The 24,509-nt window shown below is 46.8% G+C and overlaps 1 protein-coding gene across 6 annotated transcripts in view; it reads right to left on the bottom strand.

Annotated features, from left to right (window-relative positions):
- The window catches only part of ACTR3B (actin related protein 3B), a 272,968-nt gene that overhangs the window by 103,765 nt on the left and 144,694 nt on the right, over positions 1-24,509 (bottom strand). The window lies entirely within an intron of this gene.

Below are 24,509 nucleotides of genomic sequence, written 5' to 3'. Positions count from 1 at the left end.
ATATCATAACTTTTCATCCTTTCTGCTGTTGGTAGGCATCTGGGGAGTTTCTACTTTTTGGCTGTTAGAGATGTAACTACCAGCTTTCTTGTACGTGTCTTTTAGTAGACATATGCAATCATTTCTTTTGAGTATATGCCCAGGACTGGAATTGCTGAGTCATAGGGTAATTATATGAGAGGCTTTCAAAAATACTGTTCTCAGTCGGGTGCCTTGGAGAAAATTCCCATTGCACATACTCTAAGAGTAGTAGCCTCCCATTCAATCCTAAAAGGTCTCCAGGGTCTAGAAATTTTTCATATTAATAAGGGCATTTCAGAAGCAAAGAGAGCTGATGGAAAGAAAAACATATCCTTTGCATCTGATCACTTAAAAGTACAGCAAGACTACCCTTTATTCTATAAAGGCAAAAACTGAGCTCATAGATGTTCCAAGATCACAATTTAGCCAACCCAGTAAGCACCGATTTTATCCACTGGCTGCTGGCTCTGTGCCGAAGTTCAAACTGGGGAGAAGACCATATTTTATAGCCAGTTAAATTCCAATGTAAAGAGTTTTATTAACTAGACATTCCCCAAAACTCAGACTGTACAAGAAAGCAAGTAAAAATCAAAAGCAATGGATTTTGATCTTCCCATTATTTTAAAAATTTTCAGGACACTGGTTGGCAGCCTCCACATCCTACTCATAGGTTAACTCCTCTGGGTCTGGAATCCAGTCCTCTGTTTACTGCCTGCTTCCAGGCCCAACCAAACCTCCCTTTCTGCTCTGACTTCTGCCTGCTGTTTCCCATGGAGTCTCCCAGGCTCACCTATCCCACCCAAGGGCATCTGTCTAGACCCCAGATTCTGTACTAGCACGTGGCAGGTGCTCTGTCTAATAGCACTGGGTCTCTTCTTCCCGGAGATCAAAAGGGATGGGGATGGAGAAGTTCATATGAAGGTAACCAGGAGTCTGCAATGAAAGCCAAGAGGACTAAGGATCCACAGCCTGTAACACCTGAGAGCAGGTAGGCAGACAAAACCACAAAATTATACCAATGAATAAACACATGTTGCAGAAGCGTCCCCAAGCTTCTTATCTTATTGATTTCTCTGGAAACAAAGTCAGAGAGAACCAGTGTCTCACTGGGATCTATTCTTTCCAACAATATCATGGAACTATTGTTAACTCGAGGACACGCCACTGAATGATAATCATGGTACAGCAGTTCCAGTAGAAATCATGGCATTTAGGGAAAACATTCTATTGACTGTGTTTTCCACTGGGTCCCCAGAATTGATTAGTATTATCATAACTAAAGAGGATTTTTTTCCCTAAGAATTTCCTGCTGCTTCTAATGAAATCCAACACAACCTTAGGACACGGGGAAGAAAATGAACAAGAACAGGATTTGTTCCAAGAATAAAAGCTGCCGGGTACAAAAGACAGGCACATGTTGAGCATCGCTTTGATGGCAGGACTGAGTCGCTGCCCAGCTTGACCGGGGCCACCAGGACCTGACATGGGTGTCACCAGGAGATGCTCCCATTTCCACACCTGCACTACTTCACCTCCCACTCGCAGCCTGGCTGAAACTACCCATCAGTGACTCTACTCACCTGGAAGGTCTGTCCTACAGAAACTTTCTCCAATACTGTCCTTTAGTTTTGTGCATCTGTCATTTGTTTCAGTGCCATGATGTGCCAGACACTGGGTCCACAAACGCGGTGAGAGCCTCAGAGGGGTCCACTGCGAGAACAGGCTGCCGAGAGGTTCTTAATGGGCTGAGAGCCTCTTCTTTGGGCTCCCAGAGCTCCCAGACCACCTGCCTTTACATTCGCCACCTTGTTTTGATGGTGCCTTGAGCTGACCTTAAAGCAGGTAATTCCCTAATGGGTGTCCTTCACTCCATTAACCAGTGCGACTAAAAGCCAGGGCCAGGCCCGCTCGGGCTGTCCTCCCTCTGGTGGGAAATCAGGAGTGTCCTGAAGATGTCTCCCTGGTCCTTACTACTGCTCCTCTGTGAATTCCAGGGGCACACAAGATGGTATCTCACCCTTCAAGGATTTAAGGTCTCTTTCTTTTTGCCCTCAGAAGCGTTTGACATGAGCAAGAACCAGATATTAAGTTTTCACATGGTTACTTTATATATTAGGTTGAGAATTTACCCTTCTTTTTCCAAATCAAATTATACACAGGTGTTAGTCAACATAGGCTAGGTTATGCTGAAGTAACAAAAAAAAAATCTAAACTCTCATTAGCTTAACACACAAAAATGTATTTGCTTCTATATAAAATCCTCTGTGGGTGTGGGCCCCAGTCCAGGGAGCTGTCCTCCAAGCAGGCACCCAGCAGTCTCAGCTGCTTCCATCCAACTCGGCACAAGACCCTCAGAGTCCTGGATGAGGGTACAACAGGAAAGCTTAAGGGGCACTGTGTCGCCCTGGAAATGACATGCATCACTGCAAGTGACAGTTCATTGGCTAGAACTAGTCACATGGCCCTGCCTGACTGCAGGGAGTCTGGGAAGTACCATCTTCCACGAGCTCAAGAAGGACCGCATTGGATATTGGTGAGCATTAGTATTGCTATGACAGCCATGTTGCCCCGCCAAGCTCACACATGGATATAGCCCCCAAAATGCACGCCAGCTAGTACGATACCCCCAGTCTGCTACCACCAGTAACATTTAACAAGGTCCAACCCTCCCACTATAAAGCCCAGGTCTTGTTCCCACGAAGAACCTTCTTGTGTGTGTGAAATTTATGTTTTAATTTTTTTAGCAGCAGCTTGCAGGATCTTTTCTCCCCAACCAGGGATTGAACCCAGGCCCTCGGCAGTGAAAGCGTGGAGTCTTAACCACTGGACTGCCAGGGAATTCCTCCCATGAAGCATTTAAGATTCTTGAAGTGAACGTCTCCTCCCACGAATTTCTTCCTTTTCCCATTCTCTGTAAGTCATTATTCTATTCATTTCAGCCAGAGGATTGTCACTCAGGTCTCGGGGTAGAAACTGAGCTCCTTCTGCAGCCACTGTAGCCCCGAGAACTGATGTCTAATCAGCTCTGAATTTAAATTATGTCAATGCTCAGTCTTCTAGGCACTATTGTCAGGGCCCTTCCATTCAGAACTGTGTGATGCCTCAATACCACTAAAGGACACCTTTTAGGTTTTCCAAACTAAAATTAAAACAGTACTTAGACAAGTGAAAACACACAATACTGCCATAGATTAGGACACCCCTTGCCTGCCCTGTAAATTTACTCTGTAAATTTTGTATCTGAATTTTCAAATCCCTGGAGAGGTCTGCCGAGCATCACGGTCACCATGGAAACAGCAGGCTGAGGAAGCAGAGGAGATGAACTACTCTCTCCACCCTGGGCTGCGCTCATCTGTACTGTGTCCTTCGGCCCCACTGCAATGAGGCAAGAGTGGTCCATGTTATACACTGTCTTATAAAGGAATTCCTGCGTGGATTTTTTTTTGAAGGACAATTGAAGAAGAGACATATCTGGTAACGTTTAACAGGAAGCCTCAGGGAAGAGTGGACTAAATCTCTCCAAAAAACATTGATCACATGTGACCCCTCCCCTTGGACCCCTCTGAAAAGAGGCTGGCGACTCCTTCCCCAGAACCCACTCTTTTCCTTCTCCTGCACTTCCCTTCTTCACTGCTTCTGAAAGAGATGATGCCTTACAGCAAATGCCAGATTACTGCTGTAAACTGTAATGCAATACAAGAACAGATCAAATTTGTGGAATGCCTTTTGTGAGATGATCCAAAGGGTTCTGTATAATGGCTATAAAATTGTGAAACACACTGTGGAACAGATTTAATTTTTAAAGCAGCTGAAAATATATATTAATGATTTCCCATCATTATTACTCAACAGAGGTCTTTAGCAATACTAATAAAATGACTCTACCTACAATTATTTCCAACCGAGTGTTTCTTCGTGGAATTCAATCTGATCTTAGAGTATGTAATTGGCCAAGCAAGGTAATGTTCTGAAGGGGGAAGAAACATGGGGATGTTTCAGCCGAAGAGCCGTCTGCTTTTGTCATTAGCTGCTTCTTCCTTCACCACCTGCTCAGCCTTCATCTGCTTCACTCGGCTTGGATTTACTTACAACGATGCATCGTCTGAAGATCATTAAGGTAATGCAGATTGGATGGAAATCTGTCCCCGGTAGACAAGGCAGGTGGATCTAGGCCTACCGCGTAATTGCCATGTGCAAATTTCCCATCTGTTCTTTAAGATCCAGTTCGAGTCCCTATCCTCACCCGGCAGAGGCAGTGATGCTTCCCCCACACGCTCTCTGATCTCCCCACCGGTTCACTGCCATGCCTTTGATGTCGCCAACTAGAATGCAGCAGAGCCAGGGGCAGCCTCACCCGCTGTGTGGGGTAACAGACTCGACTGGGAAAACAGTCCAGGGAGTTGTGCCAATGCACTGTGCAGGTTTCGGAGGCTGGGAGTCTGTCCTATAGGGCAACCACAGGGGCAGTTTTGTCGGCGGGGTTACCAGCAGACAGCCTGGGAGCAGGTGGTCTGAGATGCAGAGCTGTCCGCTACGGGAGCTATTTTGGAAACACCCAAGAATATTGGGGCTCAGAGAAATTGCAGACCCTCTTCCCAGGGAACGAGACCCCCAGTGTTGTGGGAAGCTGAGTGGAGTGCAACGCCCCCAGTGGGAAATCAGGGAGCCCTGGTCCAGCGGGCTTACAGTCCAGGCACCCCAGGGTCACTGCCCCACAGTAGTATACATTCGAGAAATATGCCGAGTGACTAAACGCCTGGAAGAGAGCGGATACGTCCACGTAGAGCTACAGGAGGAAGCATCAAGGCACCAGCCTGAGGTCCACGGCTGGTGGTCACTGGGCAAGACACACACAGCCAGACCAGAGGCCGGCCGGCTTGGACAGGACACAGCCTGGGAGCAAGGGCCCTGGTTGTAACCAGTGACGCCCGTCCCCTGGTGACTGGCCGCGACCACCAGGCCTGGTCCCGGCACCCGCCTCAGTCTCCTACGCTGTCTCACCCCCGCCCCACGCTCCCCTACACCTCCTGAACCCCTCCCGTGCCCAGCACACTGCTGCCCGTGCACAGACATCCCTGATATTCACTAATGCGCGCTTCTGGCCCCAAACAGCCCCGTTCCTTCTGCCCCGGGCAGACCACTCCTCCTGGGCTCTCCCGTCCTGCCTTACCGAGGACGGCCATCACCTCTCGAGTGCTGCACTTCTCCTGCCTGAAGGACACCTCCATCTCCTGCACCTGGACCCACACCCCCCCAGAGGCATGCCCAGGCTCATCTCCGACAGCCAAGAGTCAACCCGCTTCCAGTTAAACAGTCAGTATCTTTTTATGTCCATGCCCAACAGTCACGATCTACCAATGAGCCAACACAGAGGAAGATTGGCACCTTCTCAAGAAATAAGCCAAGGACATAGTGCCGCTCTGATCTCGTAAATATCCAGGCTGCTGGCACCTGCCTCAGTCTAGCTGAAGCCTCAGCTGACGGCAGAGCCGAGGTTGAGAAGGAGCCCTGAGGAGCAGGGGGCCCACACCCCAGTCCTGCCTGGACCGAGGGCAGAGCCTCCCAGCTCTGAGGTTCTCGGATGCCTCGTCCTCTACTCTCTGGAGGAAACACTCCCTCGAGCTGGGCGGAGGCCACCTCCTCACAGGGGAGTCTGTCCTGGCGGGGGTGGACGGTGGCCAGAAATATAGGACACCTGGTCGGTGTCACCAGAGTGTAGATTACCAAGGAGCACTTTCTCGTCACAGGTTCACATTGCCCTTTGCCCTTTTCCCCGGTCTCATCACCCCGCAGCTTTCCCCACACATCACCTCTGCTGGTGTCTCTTGTAAAATGTCAGAGCTGCCTGCTGTTTGAAATTGTGTATCTTGCTTCAAGCAGAAAACGCACAGGAAGAACCTCCCCTTCGCCCCCTCCTCTCACCCCCCAGTCCCTGTGTGGTTCAGTCTCCATTTCTGGGGGCAGAAGAGGATAAAAAGCAGCGCTGATTCAGGAGACAAGGACCTGGGCTCTACTCACCGCTCTACCTGGAACTCGCCGTGTGACCTCAAGCAAGTCAGTTAACCTCTCTGGTTCCCTTATCTACAGAATGAAGTTTGGGGCTATGATTCTTTCTAATCTCCCCTCCAGCTTTTCTGTTCGATAATTTATGGCTTGCAAAACCACAGAAGGCTTCATCATTTCTGACTGATCTCATTAATACAAGTGAAGGAGGAGAATCTGGCATTTTAAGAAAAGTGGCCAAGAAGCCGGAGCGTCGCTGTTCTCTGGTGATGGATTTGGAGATCCCAAAGGGAAAATCTCCTTATTGCTTAATCCCTCTCTCTCCCACAGGCCAGACATAAAATCCTTCAATCAAATCTAATAAACTCGGCTAAGCTTTGGAATGGGACTAAGAAATAGCTAATGTGTTTTCTATCCAGATTTATTCACACGGTCTCCTTTGTAAGTGTGCTCCCAGGTGATGCCGGGAAACGTGATGGAGAAAAGCAAATATGTACCCTGAGGAGTACTGAAGGCGTGGAAGACACTTGAGTGCCTTTCGCAAAGGATACTGTCCTCACCCTTCCAGGGATGAGGGCTGATCTCCTGTGGATTAAGAGGGAGGATCGAGACAGACCCCACCCTGGGTGCGGGCAGGTAGGGCATCAGAGCTGGCTCCCACAGCCCCACTCTTATTATCCCACAGTCAGTGCCCATGATTTGTTTTCATACTTTGGTGCATTTGCAAAGAGTCTCCCTTGACCCGGAAAATGCATCCAGTTTCTCGGGACACCTATTCCAGTGTACGCAGTGTATGCACTACTACACCTCCCTTGCTGGGAAGTGAGTCCTTTGGTCTGGAAAAATGTTATGCAGTGGGTCAATTACCCTGTAAGCCCTTGGTCAACGGTACTGGCTAAGACCCTGCAGGCAGGAAATAAAAACACATACCCAGAATACGCATCAATTCTAGGAAGACTAATGGTTCCCTTCTCAAGGATGGAAGTGGTCCAGTGCAGTCATTGTTGCTACCCAAAATCTGTGTGGTCTCTTCAAGGGATAGACCCATATTGGGGTTTAGTGTTTGTCTTTGCTGCTAACAGGCTGGACACCAGCAGAGGCAGTAGCTAGATCAGCCTTGGCGAATAGGAATCCACGCTGCCTGGTCTCCATCCCAGCCACCATGGCCACGTTATACATGTGTGCATGACGCCAGCCCTGGCGGCTAGTGACAAAGGCTGGCCGACTTCAGCCAGCCAAGTCTCTCTGTATGGTCAGTTGATAGCGAGTCTTCTGAAGTAGCTTCTCCCTGGTGAGCACTGTCATGTGATAAACGTCTTCACACTTCATGTCCACTACCATGGGTCCATCTACACACCTCTTACCCAGAGCTCCCTGCTACTGACTCTCCACTGTAGCTTTTTCCAGGGCCCTAACTACCCAAGCCATTTGGGTAGAGAAGGATTTTTAATAATCAAATGGCTAGATGACCTGTCAATGCCAGTCAGCCTCTTTCCCCAGCCACCCCTATTTTGCCCAATGGGCTCGTGAACAAAGCGGCCATGGTGGCGGGGATGGAGATCACGCATGGGCTCAGCAACACGGACTTCCATCCACCAAAGCTGACCTGGCCACGGCCACCTGAGTGCCCAACCTGCCAGCACAGAGCCCAGCACTGAGCTCCCAATATGGTACCATTCCCCAGGGTGATTAGCCAGTTACCTGATGGAAGGTTAAAGTTATTAGACCACTTCCATCATGGAAGAGGCAGCAATTGGTCCTCACTAGAACAGATACTCCACATATAGAGTTACTTTTCCTGCCCAAACTACCATCTGTAGACTTCCAAAGTGACTTTTCCACCATCACGGCCCTCCACACAGCATTGCTTCTGAACAAGGAGCTCACTTCACAGCAAAAGAAGTGCAGCAACGGGCCCACGCTCACAGACTTCTCTGATCATACACGTTTCCCACCATCCTGAAGCAGCTGGCTTGACAGAATGATGGAACAGCCATTGGAAGACTCAATTATAGCCCCAGCTAGGTGGCAATGCCTTGCAGGGCTGGAGCAAGGTTCTCCAGAAGGCTGTATATGCTCTGAATCACTGTCTATTCTCCCACGGCCTGGATTCATGGGTCCAGGAATCAAGGGGTGGCAATGAAGTAGCGCCATCATCATCCCTAATGACCCACTCGCAACATGTTTACTTCACGTCCCCATGACTTATGCTCTGCTGGCCTAGAGGTCTTGAGTAGAGAGAGAGGAATGCTTCTACCAGGAGACACACAATGATTCCATTGAACTAGAAGCTAAGACTGCCCCCCACACCCAGCAACGTTGGGTTCCTCATGCCTCTGAATCAACAGGCAAAGAAGGGAGTTACTGCGCTGGCTGAAGGGAGTTACTGATCCTGTCTACCAGGGGGTATTGGATTACAGCGCCATAATGGAGGTAAACAAGAGTATGTTGGAATACAGGAGATCCCTTAGGGCGTGTCTTAGTATTTCTATGTCCTGTGATTAAGGTCAATGCAAAACTACAACAGCTCAATCTAGGCAGGATTATGAATGACCCAGACCCTTGAGGAATGAAGGTTTGAGTCACCCCACCAGGTAAAGAGTCATGAGCAGCTGAGGTGCTTGCTGAAAGCAAAGGGAATACAGAATGGGAAGTGGAAGAGGGTAGTGATAAATACCAGCTATGACCAGGTGACCAGTTACAGAAATAAGGACGTAATGGGTATGAGTATTTCCTCCTTATTCTGTCATGAATATGTGTGTTAGGCAAATATGTCTGCTCTGTTCCCTCTCTTTTTCCCTTATCTTGTAACATAAGATGTATTGACTTTATAGCAGTGTTTAAGTGTTGTTATTTTACATCACAGTGTTTAAATTACAGGGTATCAAGAAGAGTCAACATAACTCAAGGGTTTTACCCCCCTCGTCTGTAGTAGGTGTCAGTGCGTTTGGGGGCTGTAATCAGAACAGTTGTATCATGTGAGCAGAATTATGATCAGAATTACTGTCTTTATCTGGAGATTAAGGATGGTTTGAATTATTGTCTTTATCTGGAGATCAAGGATGGTTTGAGGAGATGCGTATGGGTGCCAAGCTGACAAGGGGTGGACTTGTGACGGTTGATTTTATGTGCCGGCTTGACTGGGTCATGGTGGGGGCCCCAGATATGTGGCTAGACATTATTCTGGGTGTGTCAGTGAGGGCGTTTCTGGATGAGGCTAACATTTGAATCCACACACTGAGCAAAGCAGATCGCTCTCCCTGATGTGATGGGTCTCATTCAATCAGAGGAAGCTCTGAATAGAACCAAAAGGCTGAGCAAGAGGGAGTTTCTCCTGCAGGGCGGCCATCAGGCTGGAACACCATCCTTTTTCCCGACCTTTGGACTCGAACTGAAATACCAGTTCTCCCTGAGTCTTAAGCTTGCGGGCCGTCAGACTGAACCACACCATCAGCTTTCCCGGGGCTCTAGCTTGCTGACTGCAGATTCGGGAACTTAGCTTCCATAATCACATGAGCCAATCCCTTATTTTACGTACATACGTACATACGTACACATATACTGCATCCACGTCCACACACATGCACACACATCCTTTTAGTTTGGTTTCTCTGGAGAACCTTGTATTTCAATTGCGAGTCTTCTATATGAGGGTCAAGTTCGCCTGTTTTCTACTTCTGAATTCTGCCCTATGGTGAAAACTGTCATAACTAAGCCTGAATGCGCTTGGGGACATCCAGGGTTGGTACAAACATTGAGTCCTGCTGCCATCTGCATATCAAGTGAATGAAACGAAGACTTACAAGCTGCTTGGAAACCTTCTGGTCCTCTTACAGAGCCCCTGGAGACCTAACTTTAACCACAATTAACGTGCTCTCTTGGATGGGGTGTTTTCACGCCTGTGGCTGTCAATCGCCCCTTTGCCAAGGCCTCTGTATCCAGGGAAATGTCAAGTGTAACTACTATAATCCTGGTTTCCTGACACGTTCCCGTGCTTGAAGACTGAGTCCACTCCAAGTTATTAGGGCACCGGAGCCACGTGAACGGCATCCCTAGCCTGTGGTCAACTTTCCCTGTACACTTCCTGCAACCACGTGCCAGAGCAGAGAGGTTAAGTGTTGGGCACGTTCCTTCTCCCAGGGTGACTGCAGGCGGGACGGGAGATTCACGGGCGGCCATGTGGGGCTCTTGCTGCATCGTTTGTCAGGAAAATGAGGTATCAGAATTTCAGCGCCTAATGTGCTCCCTGAGTTATAGCAGAGCGTGGGGCTGCTCCTTTGGTATTTCCCATAATATGTAGCTTTGTCAAAGGCTGAAGGCAAACGATCAGTTCAAAAGTGCCTTGGAAAAGCACACTCTTCTTTTCAAAACGGTTCACATTGTGGAAAAAATTACAATCAGTCAAAATGGCCCTTGGGATGAAGCTCACATACCTAGAGGAAATCGTTTTAACCCTCAGAAAATACCTACAAAGTGATGCACTCAGATAAAGGACCTCCATGGAGCCTGTGACAACAGCCTGCTCTGTGGGTCCCTGGCCACAGACACCCCACTAAGCCCTCGTGCTCCCCGAGAGCACCAGGCCTCGCTGTGCAGGCAGAGGAGAAAGCAGTGCTTGAAATTTCCCCAAAGAACATCTGCCTGAAAGCATCTCCCTGCCCACTCAACACTGTGCTCAAATGTTCACCATTAGACTTGCTTTTTAAGAACCATGTGGCAACAGATGCATTTAACCAAGTTAAATGTCTGTCTTCCCAGGGAAAGATAATACATTCACAGTTGGTAGGGCTCATTTAGAAGGAAAAACTGGTGCTAACTGTCGAGAGCTCTAGGGAAGAAGATTTTAATTCTACTAGCATCCAACATGGAAAGGGTTCCTGACAGAGGTCTCGACCATGGGACATATTCAAATATTCAGATAACAGCCAGATGGTCCTCTACCTACACTGGATAGGAAGCTGGAGCAGGTGGGCACCAGGTTCCTTCTGACACAGATGTCCTGTAATTTTATCAGTAACTCAGAATAGGGAGAACAAGGGGATTCTCCTCTTCTCTGGAAAGATATTAAGAATGTTACTAGATTACCGGGCAGGGAAATCTAAGTTCTGGTCCTGATGCCGTACGTGTCCTTGGGTGATACATGTCATTTCTCTAGAGTTTCTCATCTGTTAATATGAAGTAGAGGGAGCCTTTCCATTTCCCAAGTGTCTTATTCTGATATTCCACAATTCTCGGAGCCTGGGTGAGTCACATGGGATCCTTCCAATCACTTTAGAGAGGCAAAATAATAATAAGATGCCAGAGCGGCAAAGAGGGATCAAATCTAGCACCAATTCTAACTGGTTGGTAGTGGTTGCTTAAAATACTACATCAAAGAAGGATCTGAGGCCAAGTCCAAAGAGAAGTGGGAGGTATTTCCGTAAACAATTGAATATTGCTGCCGAAAGGTCTGGAGTGTGAAAATGTTGACAATAAGCTCCACATTTGCCAGCCCTGCAGGAAACCCTTAAAAATTCAACGTTTCCAGTTTCAACCGTCACAGGGGATTGATGACCCAAGAGACATCAAAGAAAATACAGGGGTTGAGATGGGTTGAGAAGCCGAGTGAGGTCACTGGTCACAGGCAGGAAGGTCGCCAAGACCTCAGGGTCTGGAAGCACAGCCCCAAACTCAGCACGTGGGGATCCGGCTTCTTTCTCACCGTATGGCGGTATTGTTCTCTGCCTATCGTGTCTGAAGGTATTCTTCAAACGCTTCCATTACATTTTATTCCATTTTAGGGGGGGAAATGACAAATCGATTTTGAAGACTTGACAAGGCTCCTGGAAAAAAGATCGCTCACGACTGTTAAGGGATTTTTCTATAAAGCCTTTGCTCTGGTGCAGGAATGTTTAAAACATGAACTGAAATAAGATTTATTAAAGTGTTTTCTCTGGTACAAAGCTGCACAACTGTAATGCATCATTAATATTATTTATAATAATTGGTCCTTCATGTCTTCAAAAATGACATCTATACACATTTTGGGGGATTCCGTGGCTGTCCAGTGGTTAGGACTCAGCGCTTTCACTGCCGGGGGCGCCTGTTCAATCCCTGGTCAGGAAACTAAGATCCCGCAACCCTCACGGTGCCGCCAAAAAAAAAAAAAAAAAAAAAAAAACCCACACACACACATTGTGGACAATGAAACTTCAATCAAACAATCCACCCTGACATGAAGACGACTGATGAGAATTAATGTCTAAAGGAACAGGTGAAAACTGGGTGAAATGAAAGAAGAATGAGTCTCCGGGGGATGTACCACACCCTCCCAGTTACACTTTATCTCATTTTTCTAACTCATCTTTTTCTAAATTTCTAAAACAATGCAAGGATTGAGAATAAAGAAATAGGCTTGATAAAGCGATGACTACAGGTGTTAAATTGTCTCTAGGCTCTCAGGTGGCAGCCACTGTTGACCAGAGCAGCTCTCGATGAAACTTGCCAATGAAAACTCAATCGATAAAACCCCCGAGGCAGCAGGAAGAGTGGCTGGCGGAGGATCTGGAGTTTGATCCCACAGTCAGAAAATCCGCTTTGGCAAACAGGGTCACTATTTTCCCAAAGAAGTGTCAGAGTTTCCATTTCTTGATTTGAGCTGACTTAGGTCACTCCTGGCCCGAACGTGAAAGGCAGAAAATTATTAACTCAACAGCTGCCTCTAAGTTTGTATTAGTCAGGTGTCTCCAGAGAAACAGAACCAGTAGGAGATCTCTCTACCAGTTAGCCAGCTGGAGGGAGAGGTTTCGAGTAGCTGGCACGTGTGACTCTGAGGAGTCTGAAATCTGTAGGGCTGGAAACCCAGGCAGGAGTTGAGGCTGCAGTCTTGAGGCAGAATTCCTTCTTCTCAGGGAAACCTCAGGTTTTGCTCTGCTGTGCACTGAATGTTTGTATCCCCGTGAGTTCATATGTTGAAGTCCTAACCCTCGAGGTAACAGTATTTGGAGATGAAGCCTTTGGGAGGTGATTAGGATTAGCTGAGGTCATGAGGATGAGGCCCTCATGATGGGATTAGTGTCCTCAGAGGAGACGTCAAGGGCCTGCTCTGTCTGCCACATGAGGGCACAGTAAGAAGCAGCCGTCTGCCAGCAGGAAGGGGGATGCTCCCTGGGTGTATGCGGAGAAGGGGAAGAAGGTCGTCTGGCTGGCAGGAGGGAAGGACTGTCACAAGGAGACACAAACATAGAGTTGGAAGGGAAAGCGTTTGACGCACGAAGGATCTCGGATGCAAGGCTGAGCAGACTGTGCCGGACAGCTCAGGAGGCGAAAGGGAGACCAGAGGCAAATGGAAGAAAGGCATGTAAGAAACAGGAAAACGCGACAAAAGGGAAAGGGGAACTCATATTACCCGAATGCCTATGATGCACTGGGCGTTGTGCTGGGCACAGGTTTTCTTGTTCAATCCTCACTACAACACTGCAAGGCAGATAGAACTTTCCTCCTCCTTTACAAGCAAAGAAAAGGAGGCTGAAGGCCACACACCTTAAAGAGGCAGACCCTGCTTCCACACCAGGCCTGTCTTACACAAGCCTCTGCTCTCCCACCCTCTCCTTTCCACCCACTGTTGCTCCTAAAAGGACAGAGTTGTAATATGTGTAGAAACTGTGAGCGACTCTCTGGGAGAGGGAGGACAGCCATTGATATTCACCTGGCGTCAATCTAGTCATTTTCAGCAAAACAAGAAGAGGAGAAGGAACAAAGGCAGACAAGGACTCAGCTTCCCCCGGGAGACTTTCATCCTGTGCTCAAGGACAGAACAAAATGAAACGCACATTTTCCTCCCTGAAAATATCCAAGGCTAGTTATGCAGGACCAGTTCCTAGCCAAGCACCAAGGACAGTGAAATCATCCTCTCCACGCCTCCATGTTCCTTCTTTCTTGCTTCTGTGGTGCTTTCCTGAAGCTCCCCTTCCCCTCCCAATGGGAAAGGGATTCCCAAGAGCCAAAGGAATTCCCATCACTACCTGCTCATCGTGATTAATGGTTGGATTCTAAGGCCATATTTCCTTAGTTCAAATCCCTGCTCTGCTACTTCTAACTTTGTGACCCCGAACACATAAGCCTCCTTATATTTCATTTCCCGAAGTAAAAACTGGAAATGATAATAGTACCAGCCTCGCAGGTTGTTGTGAGCATTGAATGAATGAAGCATACATTACAAGAGGGGCAGCAGGTATGGAATGTGCTTGCTGTTATTACAGAATGTGCAGCGAGGTGGCTGACTGAGGGGTTGAGGAGAGAGAAAGCATAGCTAATGACTTCCTGTGGGTCCTCCAAACAAAACCACTGTTTGCCATGATCCTTTCTGCTCACTTTCTGCTAATTTTTTGAATGAGGCTGACAGAAGTCAGCCCAGAGTGCTGTACCACAAAGGATACAGATCTAAAGCCAGGATATTGCCATCGAATTTTAGGTTATTTTATAGATGAGGAAACTGGGGTCCAGTAAGGTGAGGGACTTGTCCGAGGTCACACGCAGCTAGTTGTTACCGAGTCCAAGCTCCCACTGCTGGTCACACGACAGGCCAGTAAGTCAAGAGACAAGTTGTTGGGGCAAGAAATAGAGCCTTTATTCAGAAAGCCAGCAGACTGAGAAGATGGTGGATTCATGTCCCAAAGAGCCATCTTACCCAACTTAGAATAGCGGCTTCCTTTATGGTAGAATCCTTTGTTCTTGCAGCTGCCCATGTCCATCAGGTCATGAAGTTCTCGTAAACCTCTGAGAAGATAAGTGTTATTCTCCTTTCTGCAACTTTGTATCTCTATAGGAATGGAAAAGTGTTACACCTTTCAAGGTCAGAGCCTTGGATATGGGCTCTCCTGTATATTTCAGACTATAGGCAACGTTCTTAACTTGTAGCAAAAGCCGTAGAATACAGAGGTTAAAGTAAAAGAAACAGATCCAATTCTGAGTCAGATGTGTTCTTCCCTTTTGTCTTCCCTGTTACACAGTGGCTTGCTGGCTTAGAATCCACGCCCAAGCTTCTCCCAGTCCCTTCCCACGTGCGGCTCGGTCTCTCACGCTAAGTGACAGGTAGACAATGAAGAAAAATGTTGGCTTGAATGTGATTTAGAATCATGAAGAATATGACAGTATAACCAGCTGTTTGCCATCACTTCTGCTGATAGGCTGTTACAGCAAGAGGGTTTCAATTAAACCTGAATGCAAGAAACAGCTCGTTACTGGGCACCTGTCAGGTGTCTTGCTCTTTTGGCTTCAGTCCAGCACCACAAGAGATGGGTACAGACTCACTGTGACCCATGGGAGCTGCGGCCTGGTCTCCCCTAGAAAAGGTGCTATCCCCACCCCGGTGCCAAGGGTGGGTACCAGAATGATGCTCACACCATCACTCTCACATCTATCTAACCCCTTCCCTCAGAACTGGCCAAAGGGATGCCGAAGAAGCCACCTAGTGACACCTTAGAGGAAGCTGACCCCCACCTCCTCCTGTAGACGCTAAGGGGAAAACTGCACAGGTGTCCACACAGCAGCCGAAAATGATGTGACTGCTACCAGCCAGACCCCGTGGCTGTGGCATGGAATAAGTTCCTCTTGACTAGTTGTCCCAAGTGTCAACTATGGACTCAATAAATACTTTAGACTGATAGTTTACTGATCACCATGTGTCCTTGGGCACTTTTTTTTTAAATGTGGGTAAATATGGGCAAGACAGTTATTCAAATTAGACAATGTTCGGACCCCACGCAATAACTCCTCTGCCTGCAGGTTGAGAATGTTATTTTAGGATGTCCCATAATCTACCTGGAGGTGCCAATAGCCCTGTCGATGCCTGTCATCGGAGTTGGCCGGCTGAATCAGTGGCTAGAATTTCAGGCAGTTGCACAGTGAAATTTTTAAGCACGGAGTTTCTTTTACTATAATATCCAGCATGTGAGAGGGTGTGGAGAAAAGGGAACCCTCCTACACCGTTGGTGGGAATGTAAATTGGTGTAGCCACTATGGAAAACAGTACGGAGGTTCCTTAAAAAACTAAAAATAGAGCTACCATATGATTCTGCAATCCCACTCTTGGACATATATCTGGAGAAAACTTTAATTCAAAAAGATACATGCACCCCTGTGTTCATAGCAACACTATTTACAATAGTCAAGCCATGGAAGCAACCTAAGTGCCCATCAACAGATGAATGGATAAAGAAGAGGTGGTATACATATACAATGGAATCTTAGCCACGAAAAAGAATGAAATAATGCCATTTGCAGCAACATGGATGCACCTAGAGATTATCATACTAAGTGAAGTAAGTCAGACAAATACCATACGATATTGCTTATATGTGGAATCTAAAAAAATAATACAAATGAACTTATTTACAGAACAGAAATAGATTTAGAGACATAGAAAACAAACTTATGGTTCCCAAAGGGGAAAGGGGGGTGAGGGATAAATTAGGAATTTGGGATTAACATATACACACTACTATATATAAAATAGATAAACAACAAGGACCTACTGTATAACACAAGGAACTATAGTCAGTAATATACTATAAGGAAAAAAAGTTTGAAAAAGAATATATATATATATATATATATATATGAATCACTTTAATCATTTTCTGTACACCTGAAACTAACACAACATTGGAAACCAACTATACTTCAATAACATTAAATGCTACACAAAATAAAAAAAATAAAAAATCCGGCATTAACGGCCAGCATTTACAGTCCCCTCCTCCTTCTGTCCAGGTGAGGCAAGGGAACAAGAAAAATAAAAGAAAGAGAACAGGAAATTGCTTTGGGGCTATACGATCAAGGCGGAGGCAGGCAGGAGGCGGGAGAAAGAGGACAGAGACAGAGCCTAGGCTTCAGGGGAACACTTCCTGTCCCACCCACTGTTAGGGGTCTGGGCAGGGGTCATAGCCTCCATCTCCATTTATCCCTTGACTCACCACCTCTCCAAACGACCTTTCCCCATCCTCCCTTCTCACATCAACACACGCACACACTCCCTCCCGACTCCAGAAATGCTTGGGTGGCTTACATCAGAGGAGAATTAACCATGGTCACTTCTGAGCTCCTTATAACTTATGCCTAATTACCAAGTCGCATAATACCCATGACGCATGTAGTTAATTACATGTTTGATTAGCTTTGTTGTAAGTCTTATTTGCTATCGACGCTGAACTCTTCTGTGAGTTCAGCCTTCATGGTCTGGAGGACGTGATTACTAGAAGGATAAGGAAGGACTGGAACGTGGGCAGAGTCCCAACCAAGGAGCACCTGCCAGGAAACAATGCGGCCAGATGGAATGTATTGAAAGACCCAGGGGTTAAGAGCAGTGCTGGAGACAGAGAACAGAGACACCTTCAGAAAGCAGGTGGGCACAGAGCAGAGAGAGGGCTGGAGAAAAGGCAGAAGCAGGGCGGAGACTGCACCACACCGAGCATAGGCTAGGAGCAAGTGCAGATGAACTGGGGCTGACATGGCTGGGGCACCTGGTATGCAGGTACATATTTAAGGATCTGAAGATGATATTGGATCCACGGGACAAACTCAGTGCATTTAAAAAGGTTTGGATATGGCGGGTGTACCTTTCAAGGATCAAAACTGGAGAAAATACACGAATGTTGACAGCAGCACTATTCACAACAGGCAAAAGGTAGAAACAACCCAAATGCCCATTGAGTCATGAATGGATAAACAAGATGGGGTCCATCCATACAAGGAAATACTGTTCAGCCTTAAAAAGGAAGGGGGAAATTCTGACACCTGCTACAACATGGATGAATCTTGAGGACAATACAGTAAGTGAAATAAGCCAGACATAAAAGGACAAATCCAGTGTGATTCCACTTATATGAGGTTCCCGGAATAGGCACAGTCATGACGAGAAAGTAGAACAGAGGTTACGAGGGCCTGCGGGAGAGGGAAATGGGGGTTATGTTTAATGAGGATAGAGTCTCCATTCGGGAAGGTGAAAAGTTCTGGAGGTGGATGGTGGTGATGGTTGCACAGCAACATAAATGTACGTAATTCTACTCAAACGTACCTTCAGAATTGTCTGGTATGTATACTTTACCACAATAAGAAGTCTAGAAGGAGGTTGGGATATTGAGGGAGGAGACAACAGGAGGCAAAACCATTTTAAGGTTGTTCCCTGGGGCACCAGGTTTAAGCGGAGGATGGGCACAGACAAGGACATGGCAGGCTGAGGGGCCTTACACCTGGGGACAGACAAGAAGGGCCGGCAGGCCGGCCACGCCCAGTGGACCACGTGCTCCCTCCTCATCTGCAGGTAAGTTTGGCTTGTTCCCACTGCAGCCCCATCTCTGCAGCTCCCGTCCCAGTTCTAATTACAGCCGCGGTGATGCCAGGATCACAGCGCAGAACACAGGCTAGAATTCAGAGTCGGCCGGTGAACATTCACATGTAGCAAGAAAGGCACCAAACTGGGGGAGGGATGGATTGGGAGTTTGGGATTAGCAGATGCAAACTATTATACAGAGAATGGATAAACAGCAAGGTCCTACTGTAGAGCACAGGGAACTATATTCAATATCCCATGATAAAACATAACCGAAAAGAATATGAAAAAGAATATATATATGTGTAACTGAGTCACTTTGTTGTCCAGCAGAAACTAACACATTTGTAAGTCAACTATACTTCAATAAAATAAATTTAAGTGAGCAGTTGGGGCAAATTCTGGACAAAAGATACAAAGAGACCAAAAAAAAAACCCCAACTTCCAATTTTGAAGAGCCTGGAGCAAAAACTGGGTGTCAGGATCAGAAGCAGGGTACTGCGCCTGCCCCCTGCACGCAACACCACTTAAGGGGTGGGCAAAACACCTAAGCCACCCCTCTGGCTTGACCCTTGGACACACCCCTACCCTCACCCCATATAAGGAACAAGCTCCCCCCACACACACAGGGAGTGAGACAGCAAGGGAACCTGTTGTTTGTTCTCACTCCCTCCTGCAGCAGCAGGGGCCCCAATAAAGAGCCTTGCCTGAAATAATTAATTAATTTAAAAAATTTTAAAAGAAAGACACAAAACTGAACCCAAGAAATAGATGTCTTTGGATATTTATCTAAAGAAATACTCCTTTTAGGTTAGCTGTGACAAAGTGAGAGAGTGGCATGGACGTATATACACTACCAAACGTAAAATAGATAGCTAGTGGGAAGCAGCCACATAGCACAGGGAGATCAGCTCGGTGCTTTGTGACCACCTAGAGGGGTGGGATAGGGAGGGTGGGAGGGAGACGCAAGAGGGAAGAGATATGGGGATATATGTATATGTATAACTGATTCACTTTGTTATAAAGCAGAAACTAACACACCATTGTAAAGCAATTATACTCCAATAAAGATGTTAAAAAAAAAAGAAATACTCCTTTTAAAAATGTCTACCATTTGCTATCTTGAGCTGTTTTGGTTTTTAAGGTTATATTTTTATAAAAGGAAAAGCATCGCTGATGATTAGCATGACATCCTAGTATCTTCGTGTAGATGGTGCGATTGACACACACGGAAGCTGTGTGTCGGGTTGAAGCCTGTAGGTCAGGGCTGGATGGAGGCTGAACCTCCTCGAGGGACCACAGAGCCACCCTGTCACCGAGGCCCCTGCTGCCCAGGCCTGCTTAGCGCTGCTCCATATGTCTTTTCCATACGGTGGGCAGCTGCTCTGTGGGTTTAGTTGGCAAGTGGTGGGAGCGATTCATCGTCGCCCGGCACCTCTTAATCACATTTTAATAAAACCCTAAATCAGCACCTCACAGCAAGATAAATCCCCAGAAGGCACGGCAGTGCCATAGGAACAGGAGTCAAACCAGATGGCATGGATGATTCGGGGACACCTGGGTATCGGTAGTGCCCAGCGGGCAAGGCCTTGTGGGGCGTGAGCACCGAGAATCTATGGCAACAGCCAAGCCTAACCCAGGGCCTCTCCCGAGAGCTCAGTCCTAGATCTGGGGTTAGGAGCCAGGTTTCGGGTTATATTCAGCCCATAAGCACCTGCACAGCCATACCTGTTGATAGGATATTGAAATGGTTCCCTACCAGATGCTATGGACTGAGTGTGTGTGTCCCCCCCCAAAACCTGTATGTTGAAACTAACCCCTAATGTGATGGTGTTTGAAGGTGGGGGCTTTAGGGGTGATTAGGTCATAGGGTGGAGCCCTCAGGAATGGGATTCATGCCCTCATAATGGGTTGGAGAGACCAGAGCACTGTCTCTCCAAGAAGACAGCCGTCTGCCAAACTAGGAAGAGAGCCCTCACCACCAGACACCCAATCTGCCAGCACCTTGATCTTGGACTCCCAGCCTCCGGACCGTGAGAAATAGATGTCTGCTCTTTAAGCCCCACAGTCTGTGGTACCTGTTATAGCAGCCTGAACGGACTAAGACACCAGATGATAAATGTCCACAGCCCCAAGGTCCCAAATGACCTTCCTGCCGCCCCCCAACCCTGTGACCTCATCTGTGACCTGGTAAACCTCACCACCACCAAACAAGTAAAAGGTTAGCCCTGGCCCAGCAGGGAACCCGCCCTCCTGCTGCGGTGGAGCCCTTTCTGATGGGTGGATGCCCTGCTGCCCTGATAGTTAAATGCTTTTAGTATCACTGCCATCTGTGCTGCTGTAATTTATATCACACAGAGGAGAGCAGCCCAGCCTACAAGGATGCAGAGTGGAGCAGGAAAAGTTAATTCTGACATGTAAGTGTGTTTAGACAAAACTTTTCTTTCCACACCTTAGAAAAGTCAATTTATCAAGTCCAGAAATATATGTTTTGAACAAATGTGCATGGTTTTCTTTATGTTTCTAGAATCAGAATGGCTTCAGATTGTGACTTTTGTAGAAGAGCTGGGTGATGATTTACTGCTGGTCCCATGACATTTGACATTCCCAAGGTCCTATCTTCTGTCCTCTTGGAGAATTTTAAAGATAAGATACATAGATAATTCCAAAAATATATACACTGCCTTAATTTATTAGAGGAGATATAAAAAGAAAACAAACAATTTCTAATACAATGATACATGTTTCATGCTTGGTCACAACTATCCTCAAAAATAATAATAAATTATATTGTCCTGGACGTGCATATAATAAATAAGTTTGGACTGGAGAAAAATAAGATCAGAAGCCATTCTGACAAGTACAGAGAAACCAAAGAGAGAGACAGGACACCAGAATATATTAAAAGTAAAAATAAAATCAGTATATTAAAAATTAAAAAATAATAAATAATCTATGTTTATAAGTAAAATGGAATTAGGTTCTAGGCTCAGAAATTATAAACAAAATTTCCACCTTTTTGAACGAACTTGGAAAGCCATGCTGATTAAGACAGCTCTTCCTTGGACAGTCCTTTCTAGGACACCCAAGAACATCCCTGGATCTCATCCTCTGAATGCTGGTGGTGGTCCCTTCCTGATGACAACCAGAAATGCTCCCCCAAATTCCAAAATAGCCCCATCGTGAATCCCTAATCCAAACCAACACTAGAGAGACGGATACCCCACCCTCCTGGCAACGAGCTTGCGTGAGAGTGCCAGGGCCATCAAAGGGCTTGGGACAGAGGGGAAAGCCAGCCTTTTCTCCCGATGCTGGACATTGGAAGCAAAGGGAAATAAAGAGCCTCAAGGTTGCAGGTTAGATTTTCAGCTTGAAAATCTAATTTCAGCTTTTTTTTTCTAATTTTCAGCTTGAAGGGCGTGCAGCCAGCAGTCAGCTGAGGTCAGCTCGTGCCAGCACCCTAGAGCCCATGGGAGCATCTCTCTCGTCCCCCCATCAGGACACCACATGGGAAGCTGGGAATCAGACCTAGTGTAAGTATTTACACCAGTGATATCAGAACTCTTTTTCTGAGAGCCCTTTTTTTGGTTGTTTTCTTGTTGTTGTTGTTGTTTTGCTTTTTTGACCGTGCTGCACAGCTTGCAGGATCTTAGTTCCCTGACCAGGGATTGAACCCAGGCCCTAGTCAGTGAAAGCTCCAACTCCTAACCACTGGACCTCCAGGGAATTCCCGAGAGCCCATTGTTAAACATTTACCCACACACCCCTGGGTGCAGGCTTTACTAAAAATGGGTAAGAGAAGAGGAAGAGAATGTTTTGGGAGAAGATGGTGAATTCAGCTTTCGACATCTTGAGTTTGAGAATGACGAAGTTTAATGCCTAGTTAGTCTACAATTCATTTAGGAAAATAGCGATTCTAGCTAGACGATTCTCATTTTCTTCTGTCCTAGAGAATGGAGTGACTGCCTTGGGCCAACACTCGGAACACTGGGTACAGGAGGATCCAGACCCTGCTCTACCCTTGGAACTGGAAGGGGTCTCTAGGGGCAGTTGGGTGGGAGGGAAAGAGAGAAGGGTGGGTTGCAGATGCAGCCTATCACATGCCAGTGGGAATGGCTGTCCTCTCCAAGATCCCATTCACCTTTAGGATTCTTGTTTTGTGGTTGGTTTTTTTGTTTATTTTCTTTCAACACGTCCTTTAAATAGTGTTTAGTGCACGCTTATCACACAGTAGGCTCTTAAAGAAGGTCTTTCGAATGACCGAATGCCCAGGAATTACGTTATCCAGAGATCACAGATGAAGAAAGTTAAAGGTTTGGGACTTCCCTGGCGGTCCAGTAGTTAAGACTCTGGGTCGGCAACGCAGGGGCACGGGTTCGATCCCCAGTTGGGGAACTAAGATCCCACATGCCACGAGAGGCGGCCAAAAAGAAAAGTTGAAGGTGCACAGAAGCACGTGGTACTCCAGCCCCTGGGCCCTGGCCGGAGCCCAGCAGCAATCCCAGCAGCAAGGCTCACTCTGGATCGATCTGGAAGCCTGCGGACCACGGGACTCAGAGGGGCCCCCGCAAAAGAGCTGCTCCTTAATGAAGCTCCCCAGAGGTGCATATTCATCACTGTCTTTGGGCTGCGCTCAGCACTGGGAGAATATTAAGTTAAGAGGAACACATTAAGTGCGGGTGTAAATTAAAAGCCAAATCATTCTATAATCAAAGAGTCATTATTCCAAAAGGAATTACTTACTGGGAACACTTTTAACAGTATTTATGGCTCTATTATATTATAATGGGCTATTTAATAATAAAAAATACATTATATTGATTAGAAGCTAGCATTTGATTCAACAAAATCGCAGAGGTCCTATATATATTTTCATCCATCCTGTAATTTATTCCCCGCTGCCCTACTTTTATTGTGCCGTGACCTGGGGAAACAGTTAAGGACACATAGATATACCACTCTTTCTGCCAGGGAACAATACATGTGGACTCCATGAACCAGTTTGAAACTGGGCATTAGTCTTGGCTGTACTTACAGAAATAAAAGATTACTACTTATGTACACCCTTGACCTGGGATTGGAAACATACCACCTCCACTGTGGCAAAGTAAAGGAGGAATCAGAGTTTTCAGGCTGCTGTGGCTGTCAGCGGGAGGGCATGCGCTGTGAGAAGCAGAGCCAGGATGGCAGGTGAGGGGTCAAAAGGAGGAAGAGAGGGGAGAGGGCCAAGAATGGGAGAGAAGGTGGAAAGCAGAAAAGAGAACAAAAGATGCAGGAGGGGGACTTCCCTAGCGGTCCAGTGGTTAAGACTTCGAGCTCCCAATGCAGGGAGCACGGATTCGATCCCTGGTCAGGGAACTAAGATCCCACATGCTGCACGGAGGTGCCTAAAAAAATTAAAAAAAAAAAAAAGATGGAAAGGGGAAGCGGGTAATAGGAAGAGAGGATGGGAAGAGGGTGGACAGGCAGGCAGCAAAGCAAACACCGGCACCCCAGGTCCAGGCGGTGGGAGGCACAGGGGGAGGGGCCTTCCCCCTCCCCCATCCCTATCATTCCTCCCTCCCCAAACCAGTCCTAAACCATGTGCAAACCCAGCTTAGCCAGTGTACCTGTTGAGAAAGCATAGCTTGCACCCCTGTTCTAACCTGACTGCCTTCCCTAAGCTCCTGGAAAAAAACCCAATTCACAACGGATCGTGAGATTGCGTCAAAGTTTTATTTAACTCATTAGTGAGAAAAAAGCTGCAGAATCAAAGAGCTGGTTGAATGAGGGTGTGAAAAAGTGGGATTTATGCCATCAGTGGGAAAAGCAAATGCTGAAATAAGCTTGTTGAGTTATATATATATACATTTTTTTAAACCGGTTAATATCCTGTAAGTCAATAAAACTATAACCTTTGAGGTTATCTTTGCTACTAGTTAGGAAAAAATCAGCCTGCTTCATCAGTTTTCTACAAGTTAACCTCTCAGTTTACAGGTCTGTAAAACATCTGGGTCTTAATCAATTGTGAGTCCAACACAATTATATTTCCCAGGACAGTAGGATGGCCGTCAGGTGGGCTTATTAAATGCTTGGGCGTGAGATTCAAAGGTCACGAAACCACGTTTTTGCCTATTTTCAAGTTTTAGACTATTTTTTCTGAAAATCCCCCTAATTAAAATCTGATGCCTTGGGG

This window comes from Stenella coeruleoalba (assembly GCF_951394435.1).
Source record: "Stenella coeruleoalba genome assembly, chromosome: 9".
Lineage (NCBI taxonomy): Eukaryota > Metazoa > Chordata > Mammalia > Artiodactyla > Delphinidae > Stenella > Stenella coeruleoalba.
The sequence above is the reverse complement of the archived record's forward strand: the minus strand, read 5'-3'. Positions and strand labels throughout refer to the sequence as shown.